Raw genomic sequence first — 16,769 nt, 5'->3', positions numbered from 1 at the left:
GGGACATGCAAGGAACATAGGGAGTCTAGGATTAATAAAGGTGTTAATAGTATTAAATGTCTACTGGCAAATGCAAGAAGTCTTGCAAACAAAATGAATGAATTGGAGACTCTTATGTCAACCATGGATTCTGATGTGGTGGGCATTACGGAAACCTGGCTGGATGAAAGTCATGCCTGGGTGACAAACATACAGGGTTATAGTACATTTAGGAAGGACAGGAAAGACAAAAAAGATGGTGGGGTGTGTATATTTATCAAATTTAACCTAAAATCTGTGTTGAATTATGACATTGGGGGAACTGCAACAATGTAGAGTCAGTATGGGTAAATGTACATGGGGAGGGGAATAATGGAAAAATGCTAATTGGAGTTTGCTATAAGCCTCCTAACATACCTGAACAAATAGAGGGTGAAATGCTGGAACAAATTGAAAAGGCAGCTAATATTAATAATCGGGTTCTTATTATGGGGGATTTCAACTATCCAGACATACAGTGGGACATAGAATCTTCTGGTTCTGCTAAAAGCTGTAAGTTCTTATCTACTATTCAAGACAATTTCCTCTCTCAGATGGTAGATGAACCGACAAGGGGAGATTATCTGCTAGATCTGGTCCTGTCAAATAGAACGGATACAATTTCAGATCTACAGGTCCGGGAGCCCTTGGGCACCAGCGATCATAATATGGTAAGCTTCAACGTAATATTAGAACATTTCAAAGGGGAAATGCTAAAACCTGGAATTTTAGGAAAGCTGATTTCAACAAATTAAGGGAAGAGCTTAAACGTGTAGATTGGGACAAAGTCATGATAATTGGGGATACTGAACATAAATGGGGTAAATTTAAGGATATACTACTAGAGTCCTGTAAAAAAACTTATACCCTCTGGTAATAAAATGTCCAGGAATATAAAGAAACCACTATGGAAAAATAAGACTGTACAAAGTAAAATAAAACAAAAACAAAGGGCGTTTAAAATCTTAAAGGCTGAGAATACAGAAATACAATTTCAGAAGTATAAAGATATCAATAGGAAATGTAAAAAGAAATCAAACAAGCAAAACTAGCTACTGAAACAAAAATTGCCATGATATTAATATAAATCCCAAAATCTTTTATAAATACATTAATGCTAAAAGGAAAACAAAGAATAGGATTGGCCCCTTAAAATATAATAACATGTTAGTTATAGAGGACAAACAAAAGACTGAGATATTAAATAGGCATTTCTCATCTGTGTTCACCAAGGAACTGACTGTACCAAGGATCATTCAACAAATGAAAAATCAAAGTTCACCACCCGATATAATTCATTTAATACAAGATGAAGTACGCCTACGTCTGAGTAAATTAAACATTGACAAATCCCCAGGGCCAGATGGCATTCATCCACGAATATTGAGGAAATTGAGCTCCGTAATCGACAGACCGCTGTATCTCATCTTTTTAGATTCTCTTGTAACAGGGTTGGTGCCTCAGGATTGGAGGATTGCTGATGTGGTACCGATATTTAAGAAAGGTAAGAGGGTAGATCCAGGCAACTACCGTCCAGTAAGCCTGACATCAGTAGTATGCAAAGTTTTTGAGGGCATATTAAGCGATGACATGCAAAAATATATTGCAGAAAAAAATATAATAACTGACAAACAGCATGGATTCATGAAAGATAAGTCGTGTCTAACCAATCTGTTGGTGTTCTATGAGGGGGTAAGTGCAAACCTGGATACTGGTAATGCAGCTGATGTGATTTATTTGGACTTTGCAAAGGCATTTGATAGTGTACCACATAATAGCCTTATACTAAAGCTCCAGAAGCAAGGACTAGGGGAAACTATATGCAACTGGGTAAGGAATTGGCTAAAAGATAGGAAACAAAGAGTAGTCGTAAATGGTACATTCTCTATAGTCATCAGTGGGGTGCCACAGGGATCTGTGCTAGTACCGATTATTTTTAATCTCTTTATTAATGACCTTGTGGATGAGATTGATAGTAAAGTGTCAGTCTTTGCTGATGACACCAAACTATGTAGGATATTAAAAACTGACCTTGATAGTATAATATTACAAAAAGATCTGGATAAGATGTCAGAATGGGCAGATACTTGGCAAATGAGATTTAATGTTGATAAATGTAAAGTAATGCACCTAGGACGGAGTAATCCTATAACTGCGTATACATTAAATGGAAGTAAGCTTGGGACTACAGAACAGGAGAAGGACTTGGGTATTCTCATTACAAATATGATGAGCAGCAGCACTCAATGTCAAGCAGCAGCTACTAAAGCAAACAAGATTTTAGGGTGTATAAAAAGAGAGATTAGATCCTGTGATCCTAACGTATTGTTACCCCTCTTTAAATCACTTGTAAGGCCACATCTGGAATATGGGATCCAGTTTTGGGTTCCACACTTTAAAGAGGACATTCAGAAGTTAGAGTCAGTTCAAATGAGGGCAACTAGATTACTACAAGGAATGGAAGGCCTCCCATATGATGGCAGGTTGAAAAAGTTTGATATGATTAGCTTAGAAAAAAGATTTCTCAGAGTAGATCTCATTTACTGTATATGTATAAATACATGTGTGGTCAATATAAAGGACTGGCACATGACTTATTTCTTCCAAAGACAATACTAAGGACCAGGGGGCACTCACTGCGAGTGAAAGAAAAGTGATTCCGACAGCTAAATAGGAAAGGGTTCTTTACAGTTAGAGCAGTCAGACTGTGGAATGCCCTACCACAAGAGGTAGTAATGGCAGATACTATAACAGCTTTTAAAAAAGGGCTGGATGATTTCCTCAGTACACAAAATATTGTTGGTTATAAATGACTTAGTGACCAAATGTAGAACTGGTGGAGGAAGGTTGAACTAGATGGACCTAGGTCTTTTTTCAACCTAAGTAACTATGTAACTATGTGACATGCTGTGTTTAACCAAAGGGGAATTTAGCACCCTTGAGATCCTCAGGGCACTACAGGGAACTGCATTCTCTCGGGGATGCAAGGCCTTTCACCTGGGACCTGGAACACCAGTGCCAGAAATACCCACACACACCAAAATCCTAGTTACCACTCCACAACGGAGGGCATTGCCTAGTCAGACAAGGGGAGGGACACCTAAAGGGCGGAGCCTGACCAGGGAACTAGACAACCTGGAGGGAGGGAACTGCAGTCAGTCAGTCTACAGAGAGTCTGAAGTAGAAGTGAAAGTAAACAGACGTGCCTGAGAGCTGGGTCATGTAAACGGTAACCGGGGGGCACAGGAGAGTTGTCGCCAGGGCAGGTACACACGGGTACTTCTGGGATCAGAGCACACACGGGGCACAGGCCCCTAAGTCAGGCGACAGTTCCAGATGGCCTGGCAAATACCTGTACAGTGAGGGGACCTTCACAGACTTCACTGACCCACAAATCCGGGGGCATCAGCAGTAAAGCATGGATCAGGGTTCAGACACATACCTGCCCTACAGGATCCATACTGCCCGCCGTATGGAGAAGGAGACTGCCACTGCAAAGGGACAGTCGGGCCTCAAACGCTCCACACTACGGGGACCCAACCACACTGAGAGTGTCGAGGACAGAGCAACCGAGTCATCAACTGGCATTGGAAATACACCTGAACCAGCCGCCCAATGGTTCAGAGTGAGTAGAGACTGTTAATTGCAACTCCAGTGTGACCTTCATTATTACTACATCATATACCTCCCAGACTCAGTCGTACCTGCGGAGGGCCTACCACATCAGCTGCCTTTACCACCAGCCCTGGGAGTACCCACTTCAGCAGCGGCGGTTCCACAACATTAACTGTATTCCGCAGGTGGCGTCACGCAAATGACTTTAATCTCCCCTGTAAATAAATTAAAAAGCACCCAGGGCACGGGATCGGGCAACGGCCACCAAAGTGACAATCCCCAGTGATACACTGCTCGGGACCGAGTACCCCATTGCCTGGGCGACACACATACGATTCATCTTATGTAGTTTGTCTTCAAATGCCTTTGTGGCATTCTCTATGTGGAGAAAACAACACAATTGATCAAAAATAGAATTTCACAACATAAATCTGCCTTTTAGTGTGAAAGACTAATGTTTCTCCTACCTATATATTTTCCACAAAATGGGCCACAATCTTAGTCGACTTAATTTTCAAGTGTTGCAGCAAACTCCCCCCCCCCCATCCACACAGATTGTGTGGTAAAAAGGTAAAGTGTCTTAAAAAGAAAGAAGCCTACTGGATATACACCCTCCAAACTCTTGAACCCAAGGGCTTAAACAGGAATTTTGATTTATCTAGTTTGACATAATCGTTCTTTATTTGCAGGATAATTATGCTTATCATGTTCTTCACTTACATATTTCTTTTTATTCTAGCATTTCTTTGCCAATCTCAACTTATGCTTCTGGTCATTGTTTTGCTAGACCACTATGTTGTCGTTTTCATACCCATTGTACTCGAGAATACGAAGTAACTCCTCTTGTACAGAATTGAGACCATCATTGATCCTGGTCAAGTATGCAAGCCTTTTTATTTTTATTTTAGTTAGCCATTAAAAGGTATCAGAACTACAAAATTTTAATTTTGTTTCTCTCACTGAGAGCAATCAATCATTTTCAACTGGCTAACACGGTACCAAAACCTTTTTCTTTTTGCTGTAAAATAACCCCATATCATTAAACTTCCTTCATGAAACTTGACTTTCGTCTCATTGCTCCAAATCACCCATTTTCAATCTTTTACTTTCCACTTTCCGTACTTCTTTGCATATTTGAGCTGATGATTCTTATGGTAATATCAAAGTTGAGCCTTTTTCACGTTTTTTTGGGCTACCATTTCAGACTTAATATGTATCACATGGTGCTTGCATGGATGTCTATTATCTCACCTTTATGAAGCATATGAGCCATCACCACCGTATTTGTTGCACCAAAACTCATAGGCCTTGTGATGAGCCAACTTGTTAAGTTGTTGAGTCCGATATTTTGACTGGACATCCACCACTTAGCTATTGAATGGATGAATGGACTTAATTTCATATTCTTCCAACTGTCATAGCACTCACATGATGCAGATTGGCAATATTCTTGGCTGAGAGACCATTATCCATGAGCTTGATGATGCTGTTTCTCTTTTCTTGTGAAATGTTCTTCTTGGCTGCTCCTCGATTTGAATCAGTGACCTTTCACTTCAAAATCAAACTGTAAGCTACTAGGGAATGTGAGAACAGTTGAAATTTGTATACATTTGTACACCACCAGGAGCAAAACAGTAACAAAGCAGTAACATGCAAAGAATCTGCATAGACAATCATAGTTGCAAGTGAAATATATGTTTGAGATATCCAAGACGATTGGCTATAAAATTAAAGTAGTCTTACACTAAAAGATGTTATGGAAGTGTGAGATATGTAGACTAACATTCAAAAGTTCAAAACATTGTTACCCTTTTGCTTGTTAATGTGTATGTACTATTATTTTTTACCTACTGCAGGTTATCTGCTGATTTTATTTCTAGCTTAGGTTTTGTCTGTTAAATGGTCAAAGTGTGACATTTTGGTACTTATGCCCAGACTCATTTCTTTGCTTTAGCATCATATAGGGGAATTAGCACCAGTGAGGAATAATTTCTAAAACTTAGCTTTTAATCATACTCTTTAAAATTGTGAAATATATTAAAAAAATACACTTAGGATCACCCTGCCAAAGGTGCGTTTTCCCACGCCGTATCAAAATGCCTTTAGACAAACACCTTTAGGGGATAACAATCATATGTGATAAGGGTAATTATATCCAAACTGTCAGTACATAGGACAAGTACGTACAATATTGGACAGAGGTCCCACTGTCAGCATGCAATACAAATGGAGTACCGGTTATATCAGTTCCACAAAAACAAACAGCAGGATACAACTTATCCCTTTTTCAAAGATTGAACACACATGCAAAGACATAAGCAAGGAAAGATCATACCCGTTTGAAAGATCTTCTGATGCTTTGCACAGCAGTTCACTTATTGGAGGGGTCACAGAAGGGCTTGAAATCCAGGCTTGGTATAACTTGCCCTAAAGCCTCTTGACTCCCGTCCTTACAAGGACGGTCCACATCTGAACCTATGTCCTTGTATACAGATGCCCCACATGCCTCCCGACGCATTTCGTCATATTTAGTGACTCCTCAGGGGACCGAGCATGAAAGGTGAGATGGGCCAAAGTAGTGGTGTGTAACCTGCAAGGTCCTTACACCAATGCTGCAAACCGCTAGCCCCCTAATTGATGACCTATAAGTATATGGTTGGGGACCCGCACAGCCAATCCAAACAACTTCCAAACAGGTGCAATTCATCACACAAACACTCACCACCTTTTCAAAAAAATGTCTTTACCGCTGGGTTTCCACGTGTTCCAGGCGTCACTATATCATCTGACCTCTGGTCCGTGCACCGCATTTCCGGGTAGTGATTGCGAGAACGAGGCTTGGAACACATCACGTGGGACAAACAGCACCACGTGATCAAACACGTGTCCCACCGCGTCATCGCATCCTTCAGTGAGACGCTCCAGTATAGGAACACGCCCCCAGGGCATCCAGATGGATTAGATAGGGGACTTAAAGCAGCCTATTATACGTTTTTATTAAATTGTAACGCGTCAGAAAGGTTCATTTGGGCACATATAGGTATATGCCACGTATCCCCTAGTCACATGAGGGGAACACGATCGCATGACATGATGTAAACATTAACATGTGACTAACCACGTGGTTCACACCGTCATCACGTCATTCAAGGGATACGTCCCCAAACCATCCAGATGGGACTGTAAACTACCTGTTACGTGCTTTATAAGGCAAACTATAGAATGGTGTACATATATATAAAAAACAATGCCAAGTAATCCCTGTGACGACTTGGACTCTCATGGGTTAAAGTTTCTTAACATTCAGCCAGACTATTGTTCTTATGTGTGCTAAGTCATGTTTGCTTAGCTATTGCTCTCAAGACTTTTCCAGTAATCATTGTATTGTAGTTGTGTAGTGATAATGTAATTACCTTAGTAGCTATTGTCTAGTCGGTGACTTGCCGAATCCATGTAGATATACTGAGTCTTTCTATGCACATCATTTAAATGAACATTATCCATGCAGCTTGAAATTCATCCAATGGGAGAAGCAATCTTGTCCAACCAATCGATGAGGACGCAGTGTATCCTAAGGGAAGGTTATGGCTATAAAAGGGACTTCTTTAAGCCACCAGGGTTGTTGAAGGTTGATGGATGCTGATGGATCCAGTCTAAGCTCTTTGGAGCTGACTAGAGGATCAGGACATCTTATGGCTTCAATCTAGGGATTCCGGTTCCGGTTGGAGACCATATCCACAGTCTAGGGATTTCGACTCCGGCTGCCAGGATTGTAACATCATATCAGGACTACCTAAGGAGGACACTCAGGTTGGGACAATCCGGTCACCTGGCTACAGACTTTACATACCTCACACAGCTTCCTAAATCTGGCGCTATTCCTATCTCGGTGGGTGACCACCGAAAGCGGGGTGCTGCTGGATTGGAGTAAGCGGCCCTGGAAGCTAGGAGGCCCGGACATTCTAATCCCTGGTGAGCCAGCGGAAGGGTGAGATTCTGTTGCCTGTTACATTTGTGTTTTGCTGGTTATGTGTTATGTGCCGTTAATTGTTTGGGGATCCAATAAAGTCTAATTATTGTGGTTCCCTCACCCTGTGTTGTCTGAGTAGTGTTACGCCCACGGTTAAGGAGGCGGCGTTCAGTTGGGATGAGCCCTGAGCCACGCTGTCTTTCTAAAGGCGGCAGGTTTTAGTGGACAAGAGCACCCACTAAGCCCCGTGTCTCAACAATTGGTGGCAGCAGTGGGATACTACTCAGCCTGGTTTACCCAGGGGAGCTGCAGCGGACTGTTGTTCGTGGACACCGTCCAGGGCTCAACAACCAGGGAGGCACATAAGCATACCCAGCAGGCCATAGGGGAGGCATTCAGGTTTCGGACGCTGCCATGTCCAACCCCACCAGCTCAGCCATGGGACAAGGACAAGAGAGGAGTTACGACCGCTGCAGTAAATGGATGCTACAGGATCTGTGCCGGAGGCGAAAGATTATCTACTGGAACGCTGAGACTTAGTCGGACTTGATCCGGAAATTAGTCCGTTGGGATGCCCAGAATGATGCAGAGGATGATGAGGATCCCGCCGATATTGACCCAGAGGATTTAAACTATGTGCCACATCATGGATCTAGTGACAATCGGCAATCAACTTTGTCCAAAATGGCCCAAGCCACAGTGTTGTTGGATGCATTGGGGCCTAGATCCTCAAGAGAAGAGAGGGCTTATGTTCTGAAATATGTTTATGGGATTCCAGCTGCAGTACTGCTAACACCAGCGGGTCGAGAAGGATGGTCCCGCTACCCAGCAGAAGCTGCGCCAAAACAAAGGACTACAAACAGGGTCTGTGACTCGCAAAATCTATGGCACTGTTATACATGTGGGCGCCATGGACATATAGATAGAGATTGTCTCCAAAACCGAGGCCGCATGCTTGGAGCCCATCTACCAGCTCAGCCGGTCAAGAGCCAGGGACTACGAGACACTGGTTCCTCCATTACCCTGGTAAGCCCAGTTATTGTTTCCCCAGAAGACCCTGTACCAGATTCCCAATTATCCATCTCCCTGGCTGAGGGCCAGCGCTCAGACGTCCCTCTGGCATGTGTGCTGTTGGACCTAAGGACTGACCAGGGAGAGGTTGAGGTGGGGCTTGTGGACAGCCTCCCCACACCTGGTATTTTGGGGACCAACCAGGAAGTGATCGTTGTGGGGATTGTGAACAGCCTCCCCATACCTGTCATTGTGGAGACTGACCAGAGCAAGGCTGATGTGGAGCTTATGGACACCGTCCCCACACCAGTTATTTCGGGAAATGACCAGGGAGAGGTTGATGTGAGACTTGTGAACAGCCTCCCCCCACCTGTCATTGTGGAGACTAATCAGAGCAAGGCTGATGTGGAGCTTATGGACACCGTCCCCACACCAGTTACTTTGGGGTCTGACCAGGAAGAGGTCCATAAGGAGTTTATGGACAGCCTCCCCACACCTGTTGTTTTGGGGACTAGCCAGGAGGAAGTTGAAGTGGGGTTCATAGATGGCCCCACCAAACCTGTTGTTTCGGATACCACTCAAAGGGAAGTGAAAGTGGGGCTTGTGAATTACCTGCTCACACCAGTCATTTTGGAGAATGACCTAGGACAAGGACTATCCAGTCAGTTTGAAGAAGCCATCACCCACATCCAAGCCAAGCAGGACCCTGATGTGGATCTTTCTAACATCTTTTCCAGGGATGGTTTGCATTCCCGGTCTCCATCACCCACTTCTGAGCCAAGAACCGTGAGTAAGCCTAACCACACTGTGGCTATTGACTGGGGAAGGATTGATAGTGGAAGATTTGTGCAGGCCCAACTCATGGACCCCACCTTAGTGCTTGTCCACAATATGGCTGCTCAACTTGGGGGAGGTAATCAGGGGGAGGTGTATAGATGCGAGCCTCTGTTGCTGACCTCACCATTAAAAAGGACAATGCCGTCAAGAGGAGAAGGATGATCGGAAGCCTATCATGTCTGGCTAATATTAAGAAGGGGGAGGAATGTGACGACATGGACTCTCATGGGTTAAAGTTTCTTAACATTCAGCCAGACTATTGTTCTTATGTGTGCTAAGTCATGTTTGCTTAGCTATTGCTCTCCAGACTTTTCTAGTAATCATTGTATTGTAGTTGTGTATTGATAATGTAATTACCTTAGTAGCCATTGTCTAGTCGGTGACTTGCCGAATCCATGTAGATATACTGAGTCTTTCTATGCACATCATTTAAATGAACATTATCCATGCAGCTTGAAATTCATCCAATGGGAGAAGCAATCTTGTCCAACCAATCGATGAGGACGCAGTGTATCCTAAGGGAAGGTTATGGCTATAAAAGGGACTTCTTTAAGCCACCAGGGTTGTTGAAGGTTGATGGATGCTGATGGATCCAGTCTAAGCTCTTTGGAGCTGACTAGAGGATCAGGACATCTTATGGCTTCAATCTAGGGATTCCGGTTCCGGTTGGAGACCATATCCACAGTCTAGGGATTTCGACTCCGGCTGCCAGGATTGTAACATCATATCAGGACTACCTAAGGAGGACACTCAGGTTGGGACAATCCGGTCACCTGGCTACAGACTTTACAGACCTCACACAGCTTCCTAAATCTGGCGCTATTCCTATCTCAGTGGGTGACCACCGAAAGCGGGGTGCTGCTGGATTGGAGTAAGCGGCCCTGGAAGCTAGGAGGCCCGGACATTCTAATCCCTGGTGAGCCAGCGGAAGGGTGAGATTCTGTTACCTGTTACATTTGTAAATAGAAAGAAGGGTTTCCAGCGCCAGGAATAGATTAAAAATCCTTTTTTATTGAAAATAAGGTAATAAAAATCCAGCAGATACCATAATAGATGTCAGAAAGATGGCAGAACAACGCGTTTCGACGCTTCAGGTCTTAGTCATGTTCTGACTTTAGAGTGTAACCATCTCCCTTAAATCAGATCCCTGGTCCACTAATTAGTTTCACATGTGTGGTTTCACTAGAGGCAACTCCTCAACTAGTAGTTACAAGGGATCCGAAATAAATGGAGATACACAGTAGCAAATTCACATATATGAGTATACATGATATAATATGGTATAATGCAAGTGTGCACAGATACAAAAAATATATACACAAAAAAACATATATACACATAGAATAACAAACATATTAAAAACATTTGTGTAGACCGATTTCCCTTGTTGTTTAATATAACTATAGATATAGTATATAGTGATCCAACAAGACACTCTGCATATAGCAGTATAGATATAATTAAATACCTCAAGAGATATATGATCTCTGATATAGTGATAATCTGACAAAAAACTTTCCACAGATATATAACATGTGCTTTCCCTTCAACAATATACCAAATGCAATAAAAGATGGATATTATGTACTAATCTAGCATTCCATTCATATTGAGGTAAGCAATATTCCAATAGTAATTTTTTGGTTGCAAGCATATGGTAGAGAGAGAAAAAAACAAAACAAAAAAAAAACGCATGGTATGAATTGGGATATAAGTCACATTGTGCTTTCCCTTCAACAATACACCAAATGCAATAAAAGATGAATATTATGTACTAATCTAGCATTCCATTCATATTGAGGTAAGCAATACTTACCTCAATATGATTACAATTTTTTTGATACTAACAAACCTATTCCTCCACAGGATATTAATCATGATGTTGTTATTGATAACAGTGCTGATGTTCCCTTATTGTAATTCTGTGAACAAAAAAGTTTAATGACCTTGCGACTTCTTTCTGCTGAGACTGATGTTTTGCCAGACAGAATTGCCACTAACATACAACCCCCACTTCCAAATAGGGATTATTATCCCCTTCAATCTCGACCTCAAATCCTGGATTTATTTCAGGAACTTATTGTTAAAGATTTTATTGAGTTGAGTGAGACAATGACGCCCCCTAGAGACAACCTGAGCCACCGGGAAAGATTGGCCCTAAAAGAATTGGGGACGAATTTAGATATTATAATAAGGGAGGCGGACAAAGGGGGCGCCATTGTCCTATTAAACTCAGGTCTATATAAAAAATTAGTACTACAGGATCTACAGGATCCAGACACATATATTGAATTGAATGGTGATCCAACTAGACATTATAATAATTTATTATTAAAAAATTTGGAGGAAGGCAATTGTACTGGTGCGATCAATGATAAAACGAAGGATTTTTTATTCAATAAAAATCCTGTTGTTCCAATCTACCACTGTCTCCCAAAGATCCATAAAAATCTTTCCCCCCCCCCACTACGGCCAATTGTTTCGGGTATAGGATCTTTGGGTGAAAATTTGGGGGGTAGGATAGACCAATTTCTTCAACCCTTGATACCTGAATTACCGGGTTACATTAGGGATACAAAAGAGGTTGTTAGAGCATTGGATGGATATGAGTGGAAAAACCATTTTTTATGGCTATCATGTGATGTAATATCCCTTTACCCATCCATACCTCATAACATTGCATTACGATGTCTGTCCCAGCATTTGGATAGATTCAGTGATTATGATACATGTCTCAAGAACTTCATAGTTTCCTCAACTGATTTTCTCTTAAATCATAACTATTTTTCGTTTGACAGAAAGTTCTATTTACAGTGTAGAGGAGTTAGCATGGGGGCCCGCTTCTCCCCCTCGCTTGCAAATATTGTGATGGCGAGATGGGAGGAGGATTTTTTATATGCTGAACAGAATAGGTTCTCCGGATATCTGCAATGGTATGGCAGATATCTGGACGATCTGCTTATGATTTGGTCGGGCCCTACTGATACCATACAAGACTTTCTTACCTATATTAATGACAATGGTTTTAATTTGAAATTTACATCTTCTTTTCATGAGACAGCTATGAACTTCTTGGACATTACTTTATGCTCTGAGAATAAGAATAGAGTTGTTATCAAACCATACCGTAAATCTACTGCTACTAATTCTATTCTTACAGCAGACTCATGCCATCACTCACGGACCAAATATAATATTCCTGTAGGAGAACTAATTAGAATGAAACGAAACTGTTCCCAACCTAGTGACTATTTTAAGGAAGAGACTTTGACTTGTGACAGACTTGCAGACAGAGGGTACCCTGACTGGGTTCTTAATAGAGCCAAATCTATAGTGGCACAAATAAATAGATCAGATTTATTGGGAAAAAATCCAAGGAAAGGAAAATATAAGAATAAATTGGAACAAAGCAATAATATTGTTTTTTCGACTAATTACAGTAAACAATTTGATTCAATTACAAAAATAGTGAATAAATATTTACCTATACTTGGTGAGGACCCAATTTTAAAACAAGTAACTAAAAATATTAGATGTGTTGCTAAACGAGCTCCTACCCTTGGTACCATTCTTTCTCCAAGTCTTTTTTTGAGTGAAGCTGACCATAGAGAGAAACCCTCTTGGATTACTATGAAAGGTTTTTATAAATGTGGTGCGAATAAATGGAAAGCGTGCGGTTTTGCACAGAAAGGAAAAACCTTTCAGTCTACCTCAAATCAAAAAACTTTCCACATAAACTCCCTAATCAATTGTAACACGACCTTTGTCATATATTTAATAACATGTAAAACCTGTAACATTCAATATACAGGCTGCACGACGGGCCCTTTGAAAGTAAGAATTAGAAGACATCTTTCAGACGTTTTTAAACAGAACGCAATTGCTATATCAGCAGTTTCAAAACACTTTGCCTTGGTGCACCAGGGTGATGTTAGCGGTTTCCAATTAAAGGGTGTAGAACAGATATCCAGACCGATCAGAGGTGGAGACCATAGAAGGAAACTATTAAACAGGGAATCCTTCTGGATTTTTACTCTGAACACTAGATATCCGGAAGGCTTAAATAATCGCCAGGATTTGATATTACACTATTAAATATAACTGGTATTACACCCTATTGATATTACACCTAATAGCATCAATGTGATTTATATCCCAAATCATACCATGCGGTTTTTTTTTTTTTTTTTTTTTTTCTCTCTACCATATGCTTGCAACCAAAACATTACTATTGGAATATTGCTTACCTCAATATGAATGGAATGCTAGATTAGTACATAATATTCATCTTTTATTGCATTTGGTGTATTGTTGAAGGGAAAGCACAATGTGACTTATATCCCAATTCATACCATGCGTTTTTTTTTTTTTTTTCTCTACCATATGCTTGCAACCAAAAAATTACTATTGGAATATTGCTTACCTCAATATGAATGGAATGCTAGATTAGTACATAATATTCATCTTTTATTGCATTTGGTGTATTGTTGAAGGGAAAGCACAATGTGACTTATATCCCAATTCATACCATGCGTTTTTTTTTTTTTCTCTCTACCATATGCTTGCAACCAAAAAATTACTATTGGAATATTGCTTACCTCAATATGAATGGAATGCTAGATTAGTACATAATATTCATCTTTTTATTGCATTTGGTGTATTGTTGAAGGGAAAGCACAATGTGACTTATATCCCAATTCATACCATGCGTTTTTTTTTTTTTTCTCTCTACCATATGCTTGCAACCAAAAAATTACTATTGGAATATTGCTTACCTCAATATGAATGGAATGCTAGATTAGTACATAATATTCATCTTTTATTGCATTTGGTGTATTGTTGAAGGGAAAGCACAATGTGACTTATATCCCAATTCATACCATGCGTTTTTTTTTGTTTTTTTTTTCTCTCTACCATATGCTTGCAACCAAAAAATTACTATTGGAATATTGCTTACCTCAATATGAATGGAATGCTAGATTAGTACATAATATTCATCTTTTATTGCATTTGGTGTATTGTTGAAGGGAAAGCACAATGTGACTGATATCCCAATTCATACCATGCGTTTTTTTTTTTTTTTTTTCTCTACCATATGCTTGCAACCAAAAAATTACTATTGGAATATTGCTTACCTCAATATGAATGGAATGCTAGATTAGTACATAATATCCATCTTTTATTGCATTTGGTATATTGTTGAAGGGAAAGCACATGTTATATATCTGTGGAAAGTTTTTTGTCAGATTATCACTATATCAGAGATCATATATCTCTTGAGGTATTTAATTATATCTATACTGCTATATGCAGAGTGTCTTGTTGGATCACTATATACTATATCTATAGTTATATTAAACAACAAGGGAAATCGGTCTACACAAATGTTTTTAATATGTTTGTTATTCTATGTGTATATATGTTTTTTTGTGTATATATTTTTTGTATCTGTGCACACTTGCATTATACCATATTATATCATGTATACTCATATATGTGAATTTGCTACTGTGTATCTCCATTTATTTCGGATCCCTCGTAACTACTAGTTGAGGAGTTGCCTCTAGTGAAACCACACATGTGAAACTAATTAGTGGACCAGGGATCTGATTTAAGGGAGATGGTTACACTCTAAAGTCAGAACATGACTAAGACCTGAAGCGTCGAAACGCGTTGTTCTGCCATCTTTCTGACATCTATTATGGTATCTGCTGGATTTTTATTACCTTATTTTCAATAAAAAAGGATTTTTAATCTATTCCTGGCGCTGGAAACCCTTCTTTCTATTTTCAATTGGATGGCTGCCGAGCCTCATTCCTTGCGCAGGATCCCTGATTGCAGCCAGCAGGTCAGTCCTTGGTGAGCTGGACTCTCCCTTATCTTCTGTTACATTTGTGTTTTGCTGGTTATGTGTTATGTGCTGTTAATTGTTTGGGGATCCAATAAAGTCTAATTATTGTGGTTCCCTCACCCTGTGTTGTCTGAGTAGTGTTACGCCCACGGTTAAGGAGGCGGCGTTCAGTTGGGATGAGCCCTGAGCCACGCTGTCTTTCTAAAGGCGGCGGGTTTTAGTGGACGAGAGCACCCACTGAGCCCCGTGTCTCCACAATCCCCAACAGTGGAAGGAGGAAAAACACATCAGGCAAATGTACATTATCAGGTGACCGGACACAATCTACCAGGTTAAGGTTGCTTCAATGCAGGTTATGACACGCCCCCAATCTAACCTGGTGTAATAAATCAGAACCACTGGGCAGATATTATAGGCACGTATAACCTCGTATTACCCCTAGTGTGCCACACATACGTCACTCAGATATGGATATGTACAGTCATATGAAAAAGTTTGGGCACCCCTATTAATGTTAACCTTTTTTCTTTATAACAATTTGGGTTTTTGCAACAGCTATTTCAGTTTCATATATCTAATAACTGATGGACTCAGTAATATTTCTGGATTGAAATGAGGTTTATTGTACGAACAGAAAATGTGCAATCCGCATTTAAACCAAATTTGACCTGTGCAAAAGTATGGGCACCCTTATCAATTTCTTGATTTGAACACTCCTAACTACTTTTTACTGACTTACTAAAGCAGTATATTGGTTTTGTAACCTCATTGATCTTTGAACTTCATAGGCAGGTGTACCCAATCATAAGGAGAGGTATTTAAGGTGGCCACTTGCAAGTTGTTCTCCTATTTGAATCTCCTATGAAGAGTGGCATCATGGGCTCCTCAAAACAACTCTCAAATGATCTGAAAACAAAGATTATTCAACATAGTTGTTCAGGGGAAGGATGCAAAAAGTTGTCTCAGATATTTAAACTGTCAGTTTCCACTGTGAGGAACATAGTAAGGAAATGGAAGAACACAGGTACAGTTCTTGTTAAGTCCAGAAGTGGCAGGCCAAGAAAAATATCAGAAAGGCAGAGAAGAAGAATGGTGAGAACAGTCAAGGACAATCCACAGACCACCTCAAAAGACCTGCAGCATCATCTTGCTGCAGATGGTGTCAATGTGAATCGGTCAACAATACAGCGCACGTTGCTCAAGGAGAAGCTGTATGGGAGAGTGATGCGAAAGAAGCGGTTTCTGCAAGCACGCCACAGAGTCTCCTGAGGTATGCAAAAGCACATTTGGTCAAGCCAGTTACATTTTGTAAGACAGTCCTGTGGACTGATGAAACAAAGATTGAGTTGTTTGGTGATACAAAAAGGTGTTATGCATGGAGGCAAAAAAACACGGCATTCAAAGAAAAGCACTTGCTACCCACAGTAAAATTTGGTGGAGGTTCCATCGTGCTTTGGGGCTGTGTGG

This window comes from Anomaloglossus baeobatrachus, chromosome 7 (genome assembly GCF_048569485.1).
Source record: "Anomaloglossus baeobatrachus isolate aAnoBae1 chromosome 7, aAnoBae1.hap1, whole genome shotgun sequence".
In the NCBI taxonomy this organism is placed as follows: Eukaryota; Metazoa; Chordata; class Amphibia; order Anura; family Aromobatidae; genus Anomaloglossus; species Anomaloglossus baeobatrachus.
This window is presented reverse-complemented; position numbering follows the sequence as displayed.